This window comes from Pan troglodytes, chromosome 16, assembly GCF_028858775.2.
Source record: "Pan troglodytes isolate AG18354 chromosome 16, NHGRI_mPanTro3-v2.0_pri, whole genome shotgun sequence".
Lineage (NCBI taxonomy): Eukaryota > Metazoa > Chordata > Mammalia > Primates > Hominidae > Pan > Pan troglodytes.
In genome coordinates this window covers 9,394,219-9,400,527 of record NC_072414.2, presented here as the reverse complement: position 1 = coordinate 9,400,527, position 6,309 = coordinate 9,394,219, and the positions used below count along the sequence as shown (strand labels likewise).

The window sequence follows — 6,309 nt, the reverse complement described above, 5'->3', positions numbered from 1 at the left end:
TGTAGCTGGGATTACAGGTGCACACTACCATACCTCGCTAATTTTTATGTTTTTAGTAGAGACGGGATTTCCCCATGTTGGAGGCCAGGCTGGTCTCCAACTCTTGGCCTCAAATGATCCGCCTGTCTTGACCTCCCAAAGTGCTAGGATTACAGGCATGAGCCACCGCGCCTGGCCTATTATAGATACTTTAAACTCAGTTGGCTATTTGTCTTAATCTTATCCATGAGAAAAAAAAAATTGATATTTAAAAAGTTATAGATAAACCCCATCGATATTCTTCTTTATAGCTTCTGGCTTTGATGATGTGTCAGTGTTTAAACTTTGGCTGCTTGTGAAAATAATATTAAAATATTCACCTAAATTAGCTTGTATTATTTTACTTTTATAATTTTTTTAAAATTAAAATGTATTTTATCTGGAGCTTATCTGTTGCAAGGAATGAGTTAAATATTTTGTTTTAAAAATTGTTTTAATAAAATAATGATTTGAAGCCTAACCTATCTTTTCCTCACTGATTGCAAAGCTCCCTTTACCATATGGTAGATTCCGGTGTATCCTGAGCTGGACTCTGCACTCTCTGGTGCCTTTCCCAGCACTTTTCTCCATGCTGTGTGGTTACTATTATTGTCTTTTGAAACTTCAAAACCTATCCGAATGTAGGCCACTAGGTCAGGGCGTCATGGAAACCCTTGTGTGCAGGGAGCAGCGGACAGATGATTCCCCAGTCCCGGAACACTCTCGGCCCTCTTCAGCCACTCCCTCCCCAACCCACACACCATCAACCCCCAGACCCTCTCGCTGTGGCTTAGAGGTGTCTCTGACAACGTGGCACACTGGGAAGGCCTTCTTTCCTGCTACCAATACAAATGCATTCTGAATTTGATATTTCATTAAATGTAAAAATACAGCCAATTTGCAACGAGCAAATGGAAATTCCCAGGAGCCAAAAACAGAAAGAAAAATCAGAGGTAGGTAGAAACCCACGCTGCTGTGGGGTGGCCTGCGGAGGTTTTGCAGGAGTGTGCAGTAAATGTTTAATAGCAGATCTCCAGGGAGGAACAGCTCTGATTTGTAGTGTTTGCCAATTTCCACGGTATAATTACTTCCATCTTGGTTGTTTTCCAGCTACCGCAGTGCTGTCCCTGCAGACAGAATTTGGGAGAGGTACTCATAGTCACCTCCTGTGAGCCTATGCAAGCCAGCTCCTGCACAACCCTGGTTTTACTCCAGGTAAAGGCCCGCCCAGGTGTTTGAATATGGACTCCTCACATACTTCTGCAGACTCCAGCTTTGGGTTGACCCATCGGGGAAAGGGAGCTTAGCATGAACCCTTGTATAAAAATGAAAATCTCTTTCATTGGAAGAGAAGATCACTGACTGGGCTAGTCTCCCAAGACCTAGGAAAGAGCTTGGCTGTCAGAGGGTGTGCTAGGGAATGAACTGTGCTTGTTGATATCCACATCCAAGGCTGATGGCCGGAGGAGGCAGTTAAGAGCAAAAGGCAATGGACCAAACTACATCAAAGATGGGATTATAACAAAACTTTAAAAGTTTGTTTACAATGCAGAAAATTCATTCTTCTGGAAACAGACTTGAAAAAAATAAAATATTTACTCTACCTTTCTTGTTCAGAACCATGCCTTAGGGTAGGTAAATATTTGATTATGAAAGGTTCTTTGTGTGGAATAAATCTAAGTAATAATTGCTGAAGAAATGATATGATTAAGATATGGCCATCTTTGGTCAGACATGGTGGCTCACGCCTGTAATCCCAGCACTTTAGGAGGCCGAGGCAGGTGGATCACAAGGTCAGGAGTTCAAGACCAGCCTGGCCTACATGGTAAAACCCTGTCTCTACTAAAAATACAAAATTTAGCCGGGCATGATGGTGGACACCTGTAATCCCAGCCACTTGGGAGGCTGAGGCAGGAGAATCACTTGAAACTGGAAGATGGATGCTGCAGTGAGCTGAGATCACGCCACTGCACTCCAGTCTGGGCGAAAGAGCAAAACTCCATCTCAAAATAAATAAATAAATAAAAGATATGCTCATCTTCTTATTAAATAAGGTAATGGATCTAGTCATCATTTAAGTCTTCCAAAACTTTAGCGAAAGTGAGACTTTTAATGACAGTCTTGTAAAATCAGGTGTCTGGTGGGGAGGCATACCCAGCATAGTTTCAACAAGCAATTTATGCCCTAGCACGCAGGTCCCTCCCCAGGTTTCTCATAGGCTGACTACTATGAGGTCACAATCTTCCTGGATGTCATCTATTGATTGTTGGGTAGAGGCTTTAGGTGTTTCTTTAGGGCTGTCTTGCTGCATTTTGTTGCAACCCACAAGGCATTGCAATCTTAGTTAGCTCAGGGGCTCTTCAAGTGTTTGACTTATGACCTAAGTAGCTGGGCAGGCTGGTAAGAACAGACAAAATGAGCTATCTTGCAGATTAGTAAAGTTTTATCTTAGACTAAACCTCTTTGGTTTGGATGAGGGCAACTAAGGTGCAGGAGAAGGGGAAGAAGGGGAAGGCTGACAAGCAGGCATCTGCTATCCAAGCAGCGGCCTAGTATATCCTCTTTCTTCTGTAGTTTGCTGACCTAAGCCCATTCAAGGCACTTTGTCTTGGAAATGGACCACTGTATACATTATTTCCTTCGGGTGGGAGACATGGAAGAGGCAGAAGATTTGAAATAGCCCTTGTCTTAGTGTCATTGGCGGAAGTGAGTGGGGTTTGCAGGAGTGTTAAGCCTGTTAGTCACTGTAAATTCATTGTGAACACAGTTAGCCTTATTAGGTGGTTTTCTTCAGAATCGCCAGGCTGCTCCCAAGCCAGTTCCTGGCAAGGAAATACTTGGTTTTCTTGGGGTGGCAGTCTGCTTTTTAAAATGCAGGCATTATTTATTTATTTATTTATTTATTTTTTTGAGGCGGAGTCACCCTGTCGCCCAGGCTGGAGTGCAGTGGTTCGATCTTAGCTCACTGCAACCTCCACCTCCTGGATTCAAGCAATTCTCCTGCCTCCGCCTTCCGAGTAGCTGCGACTACAGGCACGTGCACCATGCCTGGCTAATTTTTGTATATTTTAGTAGAGATGGTGTTTCACCATGTTGGCCAGGCTGGTCTGGAGCTCCTGACCTCAGGTGATCCACTGGCCTTGGCCTTACAGGCTTTATTATTATTCAGGTATGGTGAGGCTGCAGATCTGGTGATGGTTTTCACTGACAAGATAGTTTGTGATTTGTGGTTCCCAAGGGGAGGAACATGCCATGCTGCATGCTGGTGGGGGCCAGACAAAGAAGCACTGGGGCAGCCAGGAGTCAGACGGCAAGTGGGCACTGTGGATGGAAACCTTTACTGCACTTTTAGTGAGAAAGAACAGGCAAGGCAGGGTCAGCAGGTTTAGGATTGAGTTGTGAGAACAATCTCTGTGGGCTCTGGGGCCTAGAGAATCTCCCTTGTTGTCTGGTACCCAGCCCTGGGGTGATGTGGGAAGGGGGATGGTGGCCCAGTGTGAGAGTCCAGTCATGGCTGGACGTGGTCGGGGGTGTTGGCTGGGATTGGCTTGTTCGTATTTGAAAAGCATACCCACGGGCAGGTTGTTTACCCTGTCTTGGAATTAGCTAGCCCTGGGAGGGGCAGTCCCTGCAGGGTCAGCAGGGCCCCAGATGTCGAAGCGTCAGAGTACGGAAATCAAAGATGTTTGGTGCAGTGTGTGTGTCTGCTGGTGTGACAAGAAGACAGACCAGCAGCAAGGGAGGTAAGGCTAGCAGAGATATGTGATGGAGGTGGTGAATCATGGAATCTAAGCTCTAAGCTTGCTCACTGGGAAGGTGAAGAAAGTACAGGGATTAGAAAAACTGAGTTCCTGTTGGGTTTGTGGGCAACAGGCTGACCCAGGAATGCCCAGAGAAGGGAGGCTACAGCCATTTGGGATGCTCACACTTATTCAAGGTGGGATGGTTTTGCGTAATGCTCCAGGTGACTGTGAAGGGAAGTGGTTCCTGGATGGGAAGGAAATGATAGGCCGTACGTGGGAAACAAGACTTGCCAGGATCCTGGAAGGCCATGATGCGGCCATGCCCCTTCCAGGCAGGCGGCCTGTCTCAGCCACATTGCTTGCTGTGCCTTCTGTGTGGGAGCAGGGAGAGCCTTCACACAGGAGAAACAGAGCCATGCTTATTTTCACCAAATGCCACGGCACCGAAAGAAAGGGTGGAATATAAACTCCACGAGATTTTTTTTTATCTTTGAACTTCCAATGCTCATTATAAAGACAGAAGCTGATAGATGCCCTATAACTATTAGTAGTTTGAAATAATACATCAAATAAGGAGAGAAATAATCATACATGTACTTTTACTAATAAAAAAAGAGACTGACAGCCCACCCCAGTTAAGGATTGATGACATAAGGCGTGTGAGTGAACGTGGAGACACACAAATCAACCCACAATCAGAAGGTGGCAGAGGCAGTGGGGGTGGTAACTTAGGTTGAAAGAAATGGCATTTTAGAAACGGCAATGCAAATCTGCCTTTGATAAATACGAATAAATCGCGGAGTGGGCATGAGAATGGATAGAATGGTAGCATAGAAAGAGATGGAAAAGAGATCCCATGTACATGCTGGGGAATATCAATCACCCTTGGAACCTTCCATGAGCCTAAAATAGAACAGGAATCCAAGTGTCTCAATGTGGGAGAAACGTGACTGTGGTCATTTCCACGTCAGCCTGGCTGCGGAAGCAGGACCCCGGGTGACCACGGGCTCGTCAGCACAGGATCTCACCACCTGGTCTGCCAAGGCCTGGGGTCCTTTCCAAGCAATAAAATTATAGGTGTGAAATGCACTTAAGCTATTTTCTCCAAAACATATCACAGAAGAGCACAAGAGGACGCAAAAGATGACTTCCTCCCATTGAAATGGCTAAAACAAAAGTGATAAAAATAAATTTGTGGTTAAAAATATCTGAGAATTGGTAGGGCAACAGGGTATCATTACTCAGAATCTGGCCTGCAATTAAAGACTTCCAAAAATGGCAGATCGCCTCCTTCTTCACCAATTTCACATTTACCCCCACCAGTTCTACTTGCAGAAGGCAAGACTTCCGAAGAGGCTTCCTTACAGCCACGGGATTCCCACATTAGAGTGTGGCTCTCACCCCAATACTTTCAGTATTCTGGGTTCTTACCGTGTCTATTTCTAAGTTCGTTTGTTTTGATGGATCACGGAGGAAATTGTTTTCCTGTGTTGACGTTAACCATGCTTCACGCTTCCCTGCTAGCCATCCTCAGGTGTATTACTACTGTTGTTGTTGTTATTAACTTCAAAAGGGAAATCTCCTTAAGAGCCTCTACAATGGCTGGAAACAATTGCAAACAATTTTTCTTTTCCCTTTTCTTCTTTTTTTTTTTTTTTTTTGGAGATGGAGTCTCGCTCTGTCACCCAGGCTAGAGCTTGCAGTGATGTGATCGCGGCTCACTGCAAGCTCCCGCCTCCCAGGTTCATGCTATTCTCCTGCTTCAGCCTCCTGAGCAGCTGGGACTACAGGCGTCCGCCACCAGGCCCGGCTAATTTTTTGTATTTTTTTAGTAGAGACAGGGTTTCACCGTGTTAGCCAGGATGGTCTCGATCTCCTGACCTCATGATCTGCCCTTCTCGGCCTCCCAAAGTGCTGGGATTACAGGCCTGAGCCACCGCCCCCAGCCTTTTTTTTTTTTTTTTTTTTTTTTTTTGAGATCGAGTCTCACTGCATCACCCAGGCTGATGTACAGTGGTGCAATCGCAGCTTACTGCAGCCTGGGCCTCCTGGGCACAAGATATCCTCCCACCTTAGCCTCCCAAGTAGCTGGGACTACGGGTGTGCACCACCATGCCTGGCTAATTTTGTTGTTGTATTATTTTATAGACACAGGGGTTCCTCATGTTGCCCGAGCTGGTCTCCAACTCCTGACCTCAAGTGATCCTCCTGCCTCGGCCTCCCAAAGTGCTGGGATTACAGGCGTGAACTACCATGCCTGGCCTCAGAGAATAATTTCACATTTTAAACTCTAAGTACTGGGTGTTGGCTGTGCAGAACCTGTTCTTTTTGGTTTGCCTTTTAGATGCCATCCTTACACATGTCTCTTCTATCTGGTCTACCTAAAAGAGAATGCAGAGAGAAGATGGAAATTCAAATCTAGGAGGGTGTAGATTTCTTAAGAATAAGATATAAAATTTTTACCATTTAGGATTTTCTTGCACGTAGTAGTTAATCGGTTAGCATTTCTTGGGTGAATAAAATCACACCATGTAATTAATGTTAGGAC

The 6,309-nt window shown here is 45.3% G+C and overlaps 1 long non-coding RNA gene across 1 annotated transcript; it reads left to right on the top strand.

Moving 5' to 3' along the window:
• The first annotated feature begins 744 nt into the window (after positions 1 to 744).
• LOC104002227 (uncharacterized) lies at positions 745 to 1,621 on the top strand. The gene is made up of 2 exons (XR_001709686.2): positions 745 to 971; positions 1,129 to 1,621. It is a non-coding gene; the product is annotated as an uncharacterized LOC104002227 (long non-coding RNA).
• The last annotated feature ends 4,688 nt before the right edge of the window (positions 1,622 to 6,309 follow it).